This window comes from Eulemur rufifrons, chromosome 7 (assembly GCF_041146395.1).
Source record: "Eulemur rufifrons isolate Redbay chromosome 7, OSU_ERuf_1, whole genome shotgun sequence".
Lineage (NCBI taxonomy): Eukaryota > Metazoa > Chordata > Mammalia > Primates > Lemuridae > Eulemur > Eulemur rufifrons.
This window is the reverse complement of record NC_090989.1, coordinates 123974937-123994523: the sequence shown is the minus strand read 5'-3', so window position 1 is coordinate 123994523 and position 19587 is coordinate 123974937. Positions and strand designations below refer to the sequence as shown.

General features: G+C 40.5%; 1 protein-coding gene across 3 annotated transcripts in view; it reads left to right on the top strand.

Moving 5' to 3' along the window:
- NEK11 (NIMA related kinase 11) overlaps positions 1-19587 on the top strand; it is a 249295-nt gene that overhangs the window by 197923 nt on the left and 31785 nt on the right. The gene's annotated exons all lie outside the window — the stretch shown is intronic.

Genomic DNA, 19587 nt, shown 5'->3' with positions numbered 1-19587 from the left:
TTAAGAAGTGGAGCTTTTAAAAGATGATTAGGCCATAAAGGCTCAGCCCTCATGAATGGATTAAGGCTGTCATCTCCTGATAGGTAAATTTGGCCCCCAGTTTCTCTTTGTCTTGTGTGCTCACTCACCATGTGATCCCTTCTGCCCTTCCACTATGGGAAAATGTAGCATGAAGCCCTCACCAGATACCAGCTCCGTATTTTTGGACTTCCCAGCCTCCAGGAACATGAGCCAAATAAATCTCTTTTCTTTTATAAATTGCCAAGCCTGTGGTATTCTGTCAAAACAGCAGAAAATAGACTAAGACAACCTCCTAAAGGCCCAACCTCTTAATACTATTATATTGGAAATTAAGTTTCAACATATGAATTTTGAAGGGACATAAACATTTAAACCATAGTATTCTGCCCCTGGCCTTCCAAAATTTATGTCCTCATATACAAAATACATTCATTCCATCCCAATAGCCCCCAAAGTCTTTTAACTAGTTCCAGCATCAACTCAAAAGTCTGAAGTCCAAAATCTTATCTAAATATCATCTAAATCATATGTGGGTGAGAATCAAAGGTGTGATTCATCCTGAGGCAAATTCCTCCTCCAGCTGTGAGCCTGTGAAGTCAAAGGCTATTATGTACTTCTAAAATACAGTAGTGGGACAGTCATAGGATAGATATTCCCCTTTCAAAAGGAAGAATTAGGAAAGAAGAAAGGGGTAGCTGCTCCCAAGTAAGTCCAAAACCCAACAAGGCAAACAACATTAAATCTTGAGGCTTGAGAATAATCTTGTTTGACTCCATGTCCTGCCTTCCAGACACACTGGAGTGGGAGTTGGATGCCCAAGGCTCTGGGCAACACCACCCCCAGAGCTTTGTTGGGCACAGCCCACACCACAGCTTTCATGGGTTAGAGTCTTGTGCCTGTGGCTCTCCCAGGCTGGAGTTGTATGCTGGTGACTCTACAGTTCTTGCATTCTAGGGGTGGCCGTGCTTTCACAGCTCCATTAGTCATTGCCTTTGTACAGACTGTCTGTGATGGTCCCACCCCTGTGGCAGTTCTCTGCTTGAACCCTGAGACTCCCTGAATCATCCTTGGAAATATAAGTGGAAGTAGCCATGTCTCCACAAGTCTTCTATTCTGTGCACCTGCAGAGTTGGCACTGTGCAGATGCTGCCAAGGTTTACCACTTACTCTGTCTAGAGTGGCAGCCCTAGCCACACCTGGGCCCCCTTGAGCCACAGCTCCTTGGGTGGCCAAGGAGCACTGCACTCGAATGCATGGAGCAGAAACTTGAGGTGATGCTGGGCAGCAAGCCCCAAGATCCCATGGGCTTCCTGGGTCTCTCCTTTGAAACCATTCTACCCTCAAGGCCCTGGCACTCAGGGCCTGTGATAGGAGTAGCAGCCTCAAAAATCTCTGAAATGTCTATGGGGTCATTCTTCCATTAGCTTGATGAATAGTATGTGGCTTTCTTCTACCCATGCTAATCTCCTTATCAAACATTCACTTGACCACATCCTTGATTTGCTCTCCCAAAGATGCTTTTGTATTCTTTATATGGGCAGGCTGAGAATTTACAAATCTTTAAAGTTCTGCTTCCCTTTTGATTATTAATTATTTTTAATTCATTTCTTTCTTCTTGCATTTTACTATAAGCAGTCAAGAGAAGCCATGCAACACTCTCAACACTTTGCTTAGAGATTTTTTCCACCAAATATCCTAGTTCATCATTGACATGTTCTGCCTTCCACAAAGCACTAAGACACAGACATAGTTCACCTAAGTTCTTTGCCACTTCACAACAAGGATGGACTTTGCTCCAGTTTCCAATAACATATTTCTCATTTCCATCTGAGACCACATCAGAATAGTCTTTACTGTCCATATATATGTATGCAAACCTTCTGTTCACGACCATGTAGATAATCTCTAAGAAGCCTGAGGCTTTCTCTGCAGCTCTCCCCTTCTTTTGAATCCTCACCGGAATGCCCTTTACAGTCCACTCTCTATTTATTATCCAGTTCCAGAGCTCCTTCCACATTTTTAGGTATTTGTTATAGCAACACCCTACTCCTTGGCACCAATTTTGGTCTTAGTTCATTTTTTGCTGCTCTAACAAAATACCTGACACTGGGTAATTTATAAACAGTATCAACATAGTACTCACCATTATGGAGGCTGAGAAGTCTAAGATCAAGGTATTGGAAGATTCAGTGTCCGGTGAGGGTCTGGTCTGCTTCCAACATGACATCTTGAATGCTGTGTGCTCACATGGCGGAAGTGACTGAAGAGCAAAAGGGGCCTAGCTAGTTCCCTCCAACCCTTTTGTAAGTTCATTAATCCCTCCATGAATGCTTAATCACCTCCTAAAAGGTCCCACCTCTTAATACCTTTGCACTGGGGACCAAGTTTCAAGATGAGTTCTGAAGGGGACACAAACATTCAAACCATAGCAGATGCTGTTCCACTTGTTCTCCACAAAAATACTTTCCTACATGCAGTGGTGAATGGAACAGGCAAAAGCTCAGTTGAAAAGGCCTGAATCTCCATTGAAAGCTCCTGTTACAGAATTCGTGACAAAGAAGAGACACCCAGTCTCTTAGCCTAACTTCTTCTGTACAAACCATGTCTCTAGAATAAGGTTGGTAAACTTTCTTTGTAAAGGACTAGATAGTAAATATTTTAGGCTCTGCAGGACATACCGTTTCTGTCACAATTACTCAATTCTACTGTTGTATCACAAAAGCAGCCATAGATAATATGTGAATAAATGTGCATGGCTGTGCTTCAATAAAAGATTATTTGGGGGCTGAAGTTTGAATTTCATATGATTTTCAGGTATCACAAAATATTATTTTTAAAAAATTTTTTTCAGCCATTTAAAAATGTAAAAACAATTCTTTAGCTTCCAGGAGATACAAAAACAGGTGGTAGGCCAGATTTGACTTGTGGGCTGTATAGTTTGCTGACCCCTACTGTAGGTGTTCCAACTTAGAAACTTCTCTCTAAAATCCACTTCATATATATATGCACACACACTATATATATACACACACATATACCTATATATAAATATAGGTATATATACATATATATAGGTGCTGGTTGAATAGTTAGGAAAGTTTAGCAAGAATTATTTTTCAGTTGATTTGCATTTATATTGTTCTTGCCACACAGTGCATCATCATCCAGGCTAATGTTTGAAAGCAAAAGAGAAAAAAATGCTGAAAATTATCCAAACCTAAAGCTGTTTAATATGTTTAGATAACTTACTGTTTTCAAGTCCTGCTTATACCAGAGTGGTCATATAGTAACAGTTACCATGGCAACAAGCAATTCCCAGAAATTGGAAGCAAGGTAATTCGGTCTAATCTTTCCTGCCTCTACCTTCCTGCACCTCTTCTTGCTAGAAGGAGATTATGTAGAAGGCTTTGCTAATCTCCCAGTTGATAATCTTTAAAGAGAAGAAAAGCAGTTTGCTTATGTCATCCTTAAAAGTTAATAACACGGTGTCAGATTTTTGATCTAAGATTTCATTACTTTGGCAAAGTACACGATACCCCATTTCCTAGCATGTTATGAAATGCTTTAAATAATTAAAATGAAAGTAGTTTTGCTAAAACAATTGACCAAGATGCAGTCTAGTGGTTTTGTTCCTGGTATGTTGTTTTCTTTCTTATTGCTTAACTGAATTTGACCAAGTATTTTCTGGCTTACCTTTTCAGTGTGGGCCAATGCAGTTTAGGCTACTTCCCCATGGATGGCATTGCTCCTCTCGCAGAATAACCTGCTCTCCCCTTGTATTCCATGTCATGAATTCCTATACCCACTCCAGAAAAGAGAAAAAGGAAATTGAGGCTGCAGAGTTGTGAATCGTTTGAGCATGTTGTGTTTTCTCAGCTTCTAAGACTTAGAACAAAGCCAGAGAGAGGGAATCCTGCTGTTCTTTCGCTGCAGAGTGATGTACTGCATGCTTAGCGTGTGGATGGCAACTGTTGGGATGCAAAGAGGAACAATTAATGACATTTGTCACCAGAGAGATTATAATGCAGAGGAAGCACCAAACTTCAAATGTAAAAAGTTAAATGACAACACAATGGTTATATAATGTGAAGTGATGGTTAAGAGAAGTCCCCAAGTAGAACCAGTCATGTGCCAAACAGAACAGATGGTGAGAGCTCTGAGGTCGGAAAGGGGAAGATGAGAGGCCTCTGGGAGAAGAGGGAACTTGGCCTTGGCCTTCACAGAGGGGTAGGATTTGGAGAGTTAAGGAGAAAGGAGGAGGAGCTGGAGGTCAGCAGATTTAGAGTCTGAGTCTCGGCTTCACTAATAAATGGCTTTCTAACCTTTGGCAAGTGATTTTTTTAAGATTCCATTTCCTTATCTGCAAAATGGTCATATTATTGCCACAGCTGGATCCCGGGGAAGTAGACTCAGAGATGGGGATTAATGTGTAGGAGAAGGTTTGTGAGGGAGTGTTCCTGAGGCCAACACCTGTAGAAAGAAGGGGGAAGGAAGAAGACTGGCCAAAGGAGAAGCCAAGCTGTGATACAGGTCAGCAGAGGCCTCTGCCCACCCTACAGGGAGCTCTGGGGCTGGATGTTGGGACACGAGGGCCAGGCCTTTGCAACCCAAGTCAACCAGACATTGTATGTGGGACACCCTGGGAAGGGGCCATGACTGAACAGGATGTTTACTTCTGTATCCTTCACCTAGATTTATCAGTTGCTAACATTTTGCCACATTTGTGCAATCTCTCTTTATATCTATCTATATAACATATGCTTATAAATTATTATTACTGAATCATTTGGGAATAGATTCTGTGCATCGTGATTCTTCATCCCTAAATATTTAAATGTGTAGCTCCTAAGAGCAAGAACATTCTCTTGTATAACCATATTATGATGGTTAAATTTAGGCAATTTCACATCAGTATGTACTATTATTGAATACACCAATCCATGTTCAAATTTCATTGGTTACCCCAATAATATCCATTCTAGCAATTGTTTTTCTGATGCAGGATACAAGCCAAAATCACACATTACACTCGGTTGTCATGTTTCTTTGGCGTATTTATTCTGGAGTGGTTCCTCAGTCATTCTTTGTCCTTCATGACACTGATGTTTTTTGAAAAGTACAGGCCAGTTGTTTTGTAAGATGTCCCTCATTTTGAGTTGATCTGGTATTTCCTCATCATTAGATCTAGGTTATACATTTTTTATGGTATCCTATGTAAACAATGCTGTGTGATCTTCTGAATTTTTAAAAATTTAATTTTGGTAAGTTGCAGACATGTACAAAGGTAGCCAGAAATTATAATTAACCCCCATGGACTTATCAACTCAACCAGCTCAACAATTATCAACCCATGACTAATCTTGTTTTGCTTTACTCCCACCTATTCTCCCATGTTACTTTTAAGAAAGTGTTGTTCATCATATCTTGCATCCATTAATATATCAGTAAATATGTGAATTTCTACCTGCTCTTTGGCATTTTTCCTTGGGTGTTCGTTAGACACCTCAAACTCAGGATATCCAAAACTGAGCTCCTAAATTTCCCTACCCCATCTGCCCCCCCCCCACAATCTTCCCCATATTTACATAAGTAAAAGCAAGATATAGGTAAGAACAAACCTTCCAGCTCGGTAATCAGTGCCTCTGAAGGCTTACTTAGTGTGTGGAAGTTTAAGGATATCAGGCAAATGACTTTGTCATCTCCTAGTGAGAGGAAGTGAAGCTCTATGAGGAAATCAGGGAGCAACAAACCTGGTGATCATACTGTCATCCTTCTCCAAGTTCTCTCAGTTGGGGGACCCTGGGGCTTAGTGAATATTAGTATATGTAATGTCAGACATAGAGCAGACCCTAGTACAGTGGTCAGGAGGGAAGGTACAGGGAGCTGACTGCTGGGATTTATACATCCCTGCTTAGCATTCACTAGCATGTGTTGTTGGACAAGTTACACAGCCTCTTTGTGTCTCAGGTTTATCATCTGTAAAATGAGACTAATGATGGTTCCTACCTCATAGGGTTGTTGCTTGGGTGAGTTGAGATGTTTGAAATGCACTAAGGATAGTTTATGGTACATAGCAGGTGCTCAATAAATGTCAATAACTTACAATAGACTCTCAATATATGTGTGGTTGCTTCCTTCTGAAAAGTTCCAAGACAAGTATCTGAAAGTGTTGGTATATGTTAGTCTGCTAAGTGATGTTTTATAACTGAGGGCATCCATAGGTGAAGAAGCTGTCTGTGAAGACATTTATATAGTAATTTTTTTGCATGTAAAAAAAAGTGCCAATGCCAATTCTCTGGGAAAATGTCATGAAGTTGTTGAATATGAAAGCCAACCATTTGCCATCCTCCAACACTTGACTTCCTGCCATAGCCACTTACTCCTTTAGGGAGACCACTCCACAAATGAAACTTCTCTGCTGGGGCACAGGCAGCACTCAGCTCTCAGCAGTTGTTAGGTGGTACTGCTCAAAGTCATGAAAATGTCAGCAGAATGATAAGAAATCTGAATCAACTTTCTCTCTGGCTGAGTAATTTTCATGTACATTTGAAAAGAGCTTGCTATTTATATATAGATGGATGGGTGGTTGGATGGGAGGATGAATGGATGAATGGATGGATGGGTAGATGGATGGGTGGATGGATGGTTGGGTAGGTGCTATTTATGTATAGATGGATGGGTGGTTGGATGAGTGGATGAATAGACGAATGGGTAGGTGGGTGGATGGGTAGGTGGATAGATGGGTGGATGGATGGTTGGTTAGGTGCTATTTATGTATGGATGGATGGGTAGTTGGATGGGAGGATGAATGGATGAATGGATGGATGGATGGATGAATGAGTGGATAGGTGGGTGGATGGGTAGATAGCTGGATGGGCCTTTGTGGCTTTATGGGCCTCCTAAAGCCTCTGTTCTCAGGGCAGAATTTCTGGTTTTCTGTTGAGAAGAGATTTTTTTTATCAGCTCAACCTAGATTCAATTTCAGGCCTGGCTCTAAGCTCCTACTGGAGGCCAAAAAAGAGGCCCTATGGAATGACAACTGGGAAGCTTTCAGCTCTGAGGAGAGTAAGTGGCACACTGTCACCAAGAGACTGAGGCTTTAACTCACACAGGCTGATGCAACCTATCATGCCATGAAAGGCTTGTTCAATCGGAATAAATAGTTCTCTTGGCCTCAGCTTCATATTATACATCAAGTGGTCTCATTAGTGTCCTGGGCCTTACTACTAATACTTAAAGTGTGGTCCATGATCAGCACCACTGATATCACCGGGAAGGTTTTGAGAAATGCAGACTCTCTAACCTCACTCCTCCTGAATCAGAACCTGCATTTTATTTTATTTATTTATTTTTTTGAGACAGAGCCTCACTCTGTTGCCCGGGCTAGAGTGCCATGGCATCAGCCTAGCTCACAGCAACCTCAAATTCCTGGGCTCAAGCGATCCTACTGCCTCAGCCTCCTGAGTAGCTGGGACTACAGGCATGCGCCACCATACCCGGCTAATTTTTCTATATATGTATTTTTTAGCTGTCCATATAATTTCTTTCTATTTTTAGTAGAGATGGGGTCTCGCTCTTGCTCAGGCTGGTCTCAAACTCCTGAGCTCAAACAATCCACCCACCTCGTCCTCCCAGAGTGTAAGGATTACAGGCGTGAGCTACCGCGCCCAGCCAGAACCTGCATTTTAACAAACTGTCTGGATATTCATTTACACATTAAAGTTTGAGAAGCATTGACCCAAGAAGATATATAGTCCTGTGAGTTTTGACAAATGTATCACTTTATTTGTACACCATAAAACTCTTTTTAGCACATAGTTCTATCAATATTGAAAAGTGCAAATAGTTGTATAGCCACCAGCACAATCAAAATTATAAAACAGTTTCTCTCCCCCCAAAATGTGTTGTGCTGCCCCTTTGTAGTCAACTTTCCCAGCATACCTTGCCTCTGGCAACCACAATCTACTTTCTGTCCCTATAGTTTTTCCTTTTCCAGAATGTCATATAAGTGGAATCATTACTTAACATCATAGACCCCCATTTAATGGGATAGAATTGTGGATATGGATTTAGATCTCTGAATAGTCATGTGTTAGACCCTTGTAGTTCTGAATTCCTTCATGCCCCACAGAACCTATCACAAGGTGAGTCAGGTTCTGGGTTAAGTCTCAGGCACCTCACTTGCACCTGTCCCTAAGTTTTTTTGGCCCCCTCTAAGAGTCTTCTGTTGGTGGAAATTTCTCCCCAGGAAATTGTGTGGTTGAACTACTGGTTTTCCTGTCAAGGACTTGTCACTTTGGTGCCAGGGAACAATGTGGGTCAAGGGCTTCCACTGTCTCACTCCATTGGGGTTTCTAGGGATCGGATCCACCTCACCAAGATTCATCCTGAGACTGGGAAGCCATGGACGAGGCCTGAGGGTCTGGGCGAGCTTCTGGGCCCACTTTTCCATTTGGAAGTCAATGACCTGAAAAGCATTTGGGCCCTAAGACATTGTCTTAATGACCGAGTTGGCATCTCCCTGTGGTGACACACCCCAAATCATACCTGTGTCGCCAATTCATGCAGAGAACACAGGAAAATAATTTGCTGTCTGTAGGGATGCGTGTCTTCCCCTGTGGGACCCACAGTTACACATTAGGCTACTTGAGGCTGTCCCACAGTTTATTGATGCTCTGTTTTTTTATCATTTCAGAATATTACAGGGGTACAAATGTTTTGGTTACATGGGTTGCTTTTGTACTGCTTGAGTCAAAGTTATAAGTGTGCCCGTCACCCAGATAGTGTACATTGTACCTGTTAGGTATGATTTCACCCATCCCTGCCTCCCTCCTCCCACCCGCATGATTTCCATTGAGTTTTACTTCCATCTTTACACATGAGTGCTGATTGATTAGTTCCAATTTAATAGTCAGTACATGTGGTGTTTGTTTTCCCATTCTTGTAATACTTCACTTAGGAGAATGGTCTCCAGTTCCATCCAGATTGTTGCAAAATTCATTTTCTATGGCTGAATAGTACTCCGTGGTGTTCATATACTTCATTTTATTAATCCACTCATGAACTGATGGGCACTTGGGTTGACTCCACATCTTTGCAATTGCGAATTGTGCTGCAATAAACATTCTAGCGCAAGTGTCTTTTTTTTAAGGCTTCCTCCCTCCTTTTTTTCATTTTGGATCATTTCTATTGCCACATCTTCAAATTCTCTAATCTTTTCTTCTGCAATGTCTTATCTGCTGTTAATCCCATTTGGTGTTTGTTTATAAAGAGATTTTATTTTTCAGAGCAGTTTAAGGTTCACAGCAAAATTGAGTTAAACATTCATTTTTTATATCAGACATTGTGGTTTTATTTCTAGAAGTTTGATTTGAGTCTTTTTGTTCTGTCTTCCTTGTCTCTGCCTAGCATGTTCACTATTTTCTTTAGCTATTTCAACAAGTAGAATACAGTTATACTAATTGTTTTAATGTCTTTGACATTGTGAGTTTTACCTTGTTGGGTGTCAGATATTTTTGTATACCAATAAATAGTCTGGATCTTGGTTTTAGCTACTTGGAAACAGTTTGATACTTGTGAGTCTTACTTTTAAGCTTTATTGTGTGGGACCAGGGCCTCATTTAGGGTACAGTTGGTTATTTCCCACCATTGAGGCAAGATTCTTCTGTGTACTCTACCCAATGACCAAGGAATGATCAGATTTACCAGTTCAGCAGGCATGAAGGTATAAAAAGGCACTATTCCTAGCCCACTGTGAGCTCAAGAACTATTCTCTCTGACCCTCTCAGGTGGTTCTTTCCTTCACCTCAGTAATTTCCTTACATGCATATGCTGGTCTATGTTCAGTTGAATCACTCACTCTCTGTGTGGGCATACACAGATTTTTAAATGTCATTTTATTTCACATTTTTTTTTTTTTTTTTTTTTTTTTTGAGACAGAGTCTTGCTTTGCTGCCTGGGCTACAGTGAGTGCTGTGGCGTCAGCCTAGTTCACAGCAACCTCAAACTCCTGGGCTTAAGCGATCCTAGTGCCTCAGCCTCCTGAGTAGCTGGGACTACAGGCATGCGCCACCATGCCCGGCTAATTTTTTGTATATATGTATTTTAGTTGTCCATATAATTTCTTTCTATTTTTAGTAGAGACGGGGTCTCACTCTTGCTCAGGCTGGTCTCGAACTCCTGACCTCGAGCGATCCACCCACCTTGGCCTCCCAGAGTGCTAGGATTACAGGTGTGAGCCACCGCGCCCGGCCTATTTCAAATTTTTTGAAATTGATTTTGTTTCATTACTTTTGTTTATTAATAATGGAACATGTTTCCATGCGTCTGAAGTTAAATCTGTAAAAAGGTATGTTTAAAAAAGACTCTTCTGTGCTTCATCCTTTACCCTACTTCCTCCCTTCCATTAAAAAAAAAAATTTCCTGGTTCATGTTTCCATTTTAAAATATATTCAAATAAATGCATCCCCCTCTCACTTCTTAAGAAATTGGTGGTATATTATAAACTCTTTTGTCTCTTTCATTTATCAGTATATTCTGGAGGCTTCTTCACAGTAGTATATAGAAATATGCTTCATTCCTTTTTATAGCTTCCGAGTTCTCCTTTGTGTGGATGTACCATCGTTTATTCAGCCTGCCTCTTAATGATGGACCTACGAGTATTTCTAATCTTTAGCTAGTACATATAGTGCTGTAATGAATAGTCTTGTACATTCAGCTTTTGTTGTTGTCGTTTTATTGCCAGTTTAGCTTTGAGATTTCTGGAAGTGAGATTGCTTGGTCAGAGGATAAGTGCATATATAATTTTGGTAGACATTTCCAAATGCCATTTTGCATTCCTACTAGCAATGTTTGAGAGTGCTGTTTCCTCACAAAGTATGTTATTAACCTTTTGGATTTTATGTTTTATTCTATCTACAATATACTTATTTTTCTCTTTTATAAATGTAATCTTTCACTGTGGGGTCTATTTTACTTGCTTTTGGTATATATTTTGGAATTTATCTGTATTTTCATCTCATACAGCAAACACATTTGAGAGTAAAAGTACACAAAATATCCCAGAATCTAGACTTGGAGTGGAAGGAAAGAAGCCACTTTTGGCCTCAGATTTCGGCTGAAATGTCCACCACAGCTTAACAGAAACCTTGCTTTTTGGAAGGCAAATGATGCTGCTTGCAAGGGTTAATAAAAGTGATACTATTTTCTTTTCACTTGGCCATTTATCCAGGATTTTTGTGTGGATCATGTTAATGAGGAGAAGGGATTCATGGTGCTTTAAATCCCTAATACCCAGGAGGAACCACCTTTCCAGGACTGCTGATTTTTTGGTGTCATCAGTCTTAGATGATTAACGCCTAGAGAGCAAACATCAGTGTGGTGACACACACATCACACCCAAGTGGGTGTTGCCTCTCCTATAAGTGGACATTTTATCTATAGTCTTTGTTGAGGAAGATGAGAAGAAAAGTGATTCTCATGGAGCTGTCTAGTGCCCTGGTATGTTGAGTGGGCTACACACATCAATTTACCTGTGCAAGCATGGCTGGCGCAGTGCATGCCACTTCTGATGCCCAAAACTGATTTCTGTATTTTTGGTGTTTGTCATAAATGTCTGTTCTTTAGCCAGATGGCACTAGATCTTGTGTTAGCTGCTGTGGCTGCAGAGCCTTCCTTGAGTGCTGCAAGGCTGGTGAGAGTTCCTGGCAATTTTGTTGTTGAACTCTCATGTCAGCTCTTTGGGGAGGTCTTAGCAAGGTCAAAGACCAGCCCTGGTGGAGTGTGTGATGTGGGCTGAAGTCAGCTATTTAGAGGCTGCAGAAGGCATGAGGAGGTTTTGTAAGTAATACTGAGGTCAAACCTAGTAATTGGTTCAATCTCAGATAGGTGGTTCTCAAGTTCTTGAAATTTTTCTTTCACTTTCAATCACAAGAAGACCTTGACTGAGGAAGGTTAAACTGAAGATGAGAAGTCCAAGACCTTTATTGTCCTTCTTGTTAACCTCATATATAGCTCATGGAGCAGTAGCAATCACTTGTAAATATGTTTCCAACATGGAATACTGTGAGGTTTGTAATAGTAACAGCTCAGGTTCCTAATTGGACCAAAGCCTTAGCAATGTTTACGCGGAGGAAGGCTTGCTTTCAGTGCTTGCCTCCTCTATGCCAGGGGTGTGCTCAGGCAGATGCCTTGCACTGCATGCAGTTCCCACCATACACCTGTGAAGTGCGCGGGACTCTCTCTTTCACAGGTAAAGAGGTTGTATTTTAGGAGGTTAAGAAACTTTCCCACTGTCATACAGCTAGTAAGTGGCAAGGCTACATTTTGAATAGAAGTGAGATTAATTCTAAAACCAGAGCTGATAAGCACTGCCAAGGTGATATGGGGACAGTGGCAGCTGAGTGACACAAAAGTCTAGGTCCGTGCAGGAATGCTAAAGGAGACTTTTAATCACCAAAGGCCTTTTACATACCTAGTATCTTGCTCTGGCACCTACTTGTTCTCATTTGGTAGTCACAAGTACACGCCAACACACTTTAAAGATAAAGAACCTATGGTACAGAGAGGTTAATTAAATACCCACGGCCAAAGCTGCCATCCAGGGTCGCTCTATCTGCTGTCAAAATTTATGCCCTTTCATGTGCTTTTCTGAGTTGGCAGGTATCGATATCTGTATTTTGACTGACATCTCATTCTCTCAGCCCAGGCTTCTACTTTGTCATATTTACACACACACACACACACACACACACACACACACAGAGTTAATACTAAGAAGTGTTTCAGGATTTCCAAGTGCTTTATGAATAAAACTCATTCTGTCTCACTGATTGAAATAACCCTTCAATGAAGAAACAGATGAAGTGATGGTTCATTTCTTGTCTGCTTTCTGAGTCTCATTGAAGAGGTGTTAGTTAGGCCTCTGACATTTCCTTTCTTTAATAAAAAGTCAGTACAGGAAGAATTTTTGAAAGAGCCACTGATTAAAATCAACATTGCAGTTTCAAAACAACAAAACCTTACAGCAAGGAAATCTTGGTAACCAACAAATGAGGATTACTTGCCCAAAAGCACTGTTTCTTAATATACCTGTAAGGAGTGGGGGACACGTGGGAGCAAAGTTCAAGGACTTTTTGGGCGGTATTTATGTTCATATGCCAAGTTTTCTTCAGTCTTCCCAGAATCTTCCATTTACTCTTCTTGTTATTTTTCTTCTTGGAGCCATAAATCAAATATATGATATATATATGATATATATTTGATTTCCATCAAAACCATGCCTAAATTGTTAATATGTACTTTTCCCATCTGGAGGTAATAAGCATTATTTTGAAACAATTAAGCATGTTTGTGATAAAATTATAATAAATCAACACAGTTGATATTTTATTTTGAAGTATCTGTAATTTATTCAATGTTGAAAACCCTAAACACCACTAACTACCACAGGTTAAGCAGGAAGTCTAGTGTTTATTGCTGTTTATTGAATTTTGACTAACAGTCTTCTAAATTAGAAAAAGATAGCATGCAACACAAGCCTTTCAAATCCCAGCCATGGATTAAACTGTCACATCTGGGCTCCAAATCATGGAACCTCAGGAAGTAAGGTATGAAGATATTGGCAAAAAAAATAACCTAAACAGATGTTATTTTGGATTCTTGATAAGGTGGAGTAGAACCAGGGAGTCACAGCTGTCCTTCCTTAAGCCCTCTGGGTGTGAGGGGCACATGAGCAAGCCACCCCTGTGTAACCTGAGTGTGCTAACAGAACAGCCAGAAGCACTCTGGGTAGAGTCAGATACAGAATAATGGGCAAAACCTTAGAAAAATTGGAAGCATATTAGAGCCATAGTGTTTTTAACTCCACATGAAAGAGTAGGTATTTTCTGTCTGCCTGTGCTCATGGAAGCTGGGCTGGGTGGAGGGGTAACCTTGTAGGAATAGGCATGCTCTTTGGTGTGGCCAAGGGTGTTCAACAGATGCAGAGGTCCCTGTTGACGAGAGGGTCAAGACCATGTTATAGGAATGGGACCCAATTTGGCCACTCGATCTACTTCAAAGCTGGTCCAAGGATCTTTGTTTTGAGCCCAGCTCCATGTGATATTTTTAAGGACTACATTGTTATTCATTGACTCAGGTGCCAGGTAACATCTGAATCATAAGAGAATCTCAGAAGTACTTTTCTCCCCTTGCCAAGCTGGGAAAGCCTGTGGATTTGACCTACTTGCCACAAGACCTTCAACTCTCCAGACTCCAGACAGAGCCGGCCCACCCTGGTCTAACTCCAGAGCATTCTGATTTGTACTTCCTCTTGGCATCTTAGTCCTAGAGAAAACTATTATGCCAGTAATATTCTGTGAGGAAGGCTGAGCTCCTTGGTTTGCCTTGCCATTCTCCACCTTATTCCAGGGGTATCCCTCTTTCTGGACATGACACATAATTATCATGAGCTCTTTGCTCCCCAATCTTCATCAAAAACTTGATGGCAAGAAACCATATTCATGTAGGTTTTCTGGAAAGAGATGGACACCACCCATTTCTCCCCATCTTCTAAATATCACCACAGGACCCACCTATCACATGACCATGAATCTTGGGGGGAGGGAGGTCTCCTCTGCCCACTTGCTCTCACCCCCAGTTGGTTGTCCGGAAGGTGCTCTGATCTCATGTTGTCACTTTGCAATAAAGGTATGACAAGAGATGCTAATGTCAGTTCATTGTCACCTTCTGTATCACGCTGTGTTGTCAGGAGTTCTTCTTCCACATTGTAGGTTCTCTTTCTTTCCAGGCTCAGCATCTGGGAAACTGTTTCTCCTGAGTAACAAGTTTGCTCTTAATCCCAGGACTTGGCTTGGTGAGCACACTGATCATGTTTTCTTCCCTGCTTTGGTCACTAGGAATCATGGAATCAAATTTGCCTCTCCCCTCTAAGACTATATGATATGCATATCTGTGTATTAATTTTACTCTTAGATTGTTACTTTCCTGACTTTATTTTCCCTTTACCATGATTTCAACTAATTAGTTTAATATTTTGTATAGTGTAGATTCTTTTAGGCTCCCTCAAATGCTTTGTGAAATAAGAGTATAAACAAACCAGGTAGTAGATAAATATTAAAATAGTAGGACTATAAAATGTTCACTGTCCCTCCTCAGACTAAAGCAATTCATCAGAACTCCTCGGAAAATCAAGTGTATAAGTCTGCTTGGGTTGCCATAACAAAATACCATAGACCAGGTGGCTTAAACAACGGAAATGTATTTTCTGATGGTTTTGGAGTCTGGAAGTCCAAGATCAAGGTGTTGGTGGTTTGGTTTCTCCTAGGGGTTCTCTCCCTGGCTTATAGATGGCCACTTTCTCACAGTGTCCTCGAGTAGCCTTTGTTCTATATGTACCCACATCCCTGGTCTCTTTTTGAGTACAAATTTCTTCTAAGGACACTAGTCCGACTGGATTAAGGCTCACCCCAATAGCCTTGTTTTAACTTAATCACATCTTTCAAGCCCTCGTCTCCAAATACAGTCACATTCTGAGATACTGGGGGTTAGGGCTTCAACATATGAATTCTGGGGGTATACAGTTCAACCCCAGGTGAATTGTGTAACAGCAAGTGTTTTCATTATGTGTGATGGAAGGACTTTCTCATGGGTCTTTTTATCCCCTGGTGGCGAAGGGTGGCTGTGAGTGTTTGGAAGGCACTTGCACATAGCATGGCAGTACCACAAAAGGCCTCCCAAAGGGCCTCTGCCTGTGGAACAGCGATGACTAATGGGATTTGATTTATAACCTTTTTTGTTTAGTGTCACCTGAGACAGACAAGGAGGAAAAGCCTACTTTCTCCCATTAGAAATGTTTGTCCACTCCTGTGGCTGGATCTCAGGTTCTAGGTGATACACAGTTCCAGACCTGGAAGCAGCACCTCCGCCTGTGTCCCAGCAACCACCGGGCAAGGGTACACTCCTTCTCAGCATGGTTTGTTATCACCTAGAGGTTCTTGATAAGACAAGCCTACTGCTCCTGATCCTGCCATCGTGATGCAGCACGGTGTGGAGAGACGGTGAGAGGGTGTGCTCACATTTGCCCTACCTGTCATCCAAAGATGAGGTGAGAACTTGGGTTTCTTAACAGGCCTCTGTAAGTCAAATTGTCCAAGTTCTTGACACCAGTAGTTAAAGAGTAGGGCCTTTGATTGAAGCAGACAACTGAGTGAGTTTTCCAGGGAGGCCTGAGGAAAGCCAATTCATTACCCAGGTCTCTCAGCAGACAAATAATATTAGACATAGGAAGGTTTTCCCAAGCAAGTCAGAAATGGCTGAGCCTCTGTTTTGCACTATTGATTATGCTATGGCGATGGAGCCCTGTTCTAGTTCTTGGTCACAGGCCTACCCTTGATGCCTGGCAATGTGGGCAGGATGCTGAACTCACGTGTGGTCCTGTCTTACATCAAAATATGTGTGCCCTCACCAACATCAGGTCGGAAATGAGACAGGCAAGAGGAATTTCAGACAAGGCAGAGGTGCCTCTGCTTTCCCGTCATCTTACAAGAGGAAAGAAGAAAAGATTATATTTCAGTGTATTTTGTCAGCTGCAGTGTTCTGATCCCAAGAAATTATCATGCTCACCATGGTGAAAATCAGAGAACCGGGTGAGATTTGAGAGAAGCAGGGCAATTGAGAGAATGCAGGTTACACAATCACAGACTACTGCCCAGGCCAAGGGTTCTGTCTCCTTTGTCTTTTGTTCAAGTCACTGTTGACTGGACAATTGTCCATCATTGTTCTGGACCCAAGGATGTCCCCTACTGCTGCAATGCTGCCAAACTCTCTGTGGCCCCACCCAATACTTGATGCAGGAGCCTTGAGAGAGCCTGCAATCACACACCCAGGTATCTGCAAGTCTGCCAAACTCTGGAGAATTCAAGATCTCTACTTTCTGCTTTTAAAAGAAAACTTTTTTAAAGGAGTTTTAGGTTCACAGCAAAATTGAGAGAAAGGTACAGAGGTTTTCCATGTACACATGCATAGCCCCCCCATTATCAACATCCCCCACCATAGTGGGAAATTTGTTAAATTGATAAACCTACATTCATATATTTTAATCACCAAAAGTTCATAGTTTGTTTTAGGGTTCACTTTTGGTGTTGTACATCCTATGGGTTTGGGAAAATTTATAATGATATGCATCCATCATTATAGAGAGTAGTTTCACTGCCCTAAAAATCCTCTGTGCTCTGCCTATTTATCCCTCCCTCTCCTCCCCCAACCCCCGGCAACCACTGATCTTTTTACTGTCTCCATAGTTTTGCCTTTTCCACAGTGTCATATAGTTGTAATGATACAGTTTGTAGCCTTTTCAGATTGTCCTCTTTCACTTAGTAATATTCATTTAAGGTTCCTTCATGTCTTTCCATGGCTTGATAACGCATTTCTTTTTAGAGCTGGGTAATATTTCATTGTCTGGATGTAACACAGTTTATTCATCTATTCACCTACTGAAGGACATCTTTGTGCTTCCAAGTTTTGTTAATTATGAATAAAGCTGCTATAAACAATCTGTACTCAGGTCTTTGTGTGGACGTATTTTCAATTCCTGTGGGTAAATACCAAGGAGAGAGACTGCTGGATCACGTAATAAAAATATGCTTAATTTGTAAAAATCTGCCAAACTGTTTTCCAAAGTGGCTGAACTGTTTTTTATTTCCTCCAGCAATGAATGAGAGTTCCTGTTGATCCACATCCTTGCCAACATTTGGTGTTGTCAATGTTATAGATTCTGGCTATTCCATAATAATAGGCATGTAGTGATATCTCATTGTTGTTTTAATTTGCATTTCTCTGGCAACATATGATGAGGAATACCTTTTCATATGCTTATTTGCCATCTATATGTCTTCTTTGGTGAGGTATCTATTTAGTCTTTGGCCCATCTTTTAGTTGGGTTGTTTGTTTCCTCATTGCTTTGTGAAAGAGTTCTTTGTATGTTTGGGATAAAATCCTTTATCAGATATGTCTTTTGCAAACATTTTCTTCCAATATGTGGCCTGTCTTTGCATTCTCTTGACATTGTCTTTTGCAGGCAGAAACTTTTAAGTTTAATGCAATCTAGCTTATCAATTCTTTCTTTCATGGATCATGCTTTTGGTGCTGTATCTAAAAAGTTATTACCATACCTGAGGTCATCTAGATTTTTTCCTACGTTATCTTCCAGGAGTTTTATAGTTTTGCATGTTACATTTAAGTCTATGATCCATTTTGAGTTAATTTTTGTGAAGGGGGTAAGGTCTGTGTGTAGATTCAATTATTTGCATATAGTTGTATAGTTGCTCTGGTGCCATTTGTTGAAAAAAACTGTCTTTGCTTCATTGTATTGCTTTTTCTCCTTTATCAAAGATCAGTTGACTATATTTATGTGGGTATACTTCTGGGCTTTTTATTCCATTTCCTTGATCTATTTGTCTATTCTTTTGCCAGTGTCACACAGTCTTGATTGCTGCACCTTTATCATAAGTCTTGACGTCAGACAGTATTAGTCCTTCAGCTTTGTTTTTCTCCTACAATATCATGTTGACTAGTTGGGATCTTTTGCATCTCCATATAAACTTTAGAATTTGTTTGTCAGTATCCACAAAATAACTTGCTGGGATTTTGACTGAAATTGCATGCATCTATTGATCAAATTGATAAAAACTAACATCTTGATAATGATGAGTCTTCCTATCCATTAACATGAAATCTTCCTCCATTTTTTTAGTTCTTCTTTGATTTATTTTATTGGAGTGTTTTCCTCTTACAGATCTTTTATGTATTTTATTAGATTTAATCCTAAGTGTTTCATTTTGTACATGGTATTGTGTTTTTAATTTAAAATTCCACTTGTTCATTGTTGGCATATAGAGAAGTGATTGACTTTTGCATATTAACCTTATATCCTGCAACCCAGCTATAATCACTTAGTTCCAGGATGTTCTTTGGTCCATTATTTTGGATTTTTTATATAGACACCATGTCATCTGCAAAGAAAGACATTCTTATTTCTTCTTTCCCAGTTTGTATACATTTATTTCCTTTTTTTATCTTGTTATATTAGATAGAACTTCCAGTACAATGCTGAAAAGGAGTGATGACAGAACATCCGTGGCTTGTACCTAATTAGTGGAAAAGTTTTGAGTTTCTCACCATTAAGTATGATGTTAACTGTGGGTTTTTGATAGATAGGAAACTTCCTCAAGTTGAGGAAGTTTCCCTGTATTTCTAGTTTGCTGAGAGTTTTTATCAATGGGTGTTGACTTTATCAAATGCTTTATCTGCATCTGTTTACATGATCATGTATTTTTTTCCATTCTTAGTCTGTTGATGTGATGGATTACATTAATTGATTTTTGAATGTTGAACCAGCCTTGCATACCTGGGATAAATCCCACTTGGTCATGATGTATTATTCTTTTTAGATACTGTTGGATTTCATTTCCTAATATTTTGGGGGGAATTTTTTATCTATATTCATCAGAGATATTAGTCTGTAGTTTAATTTTCTTATAATGTCTTTGGTTTTCATTTAGGATGATG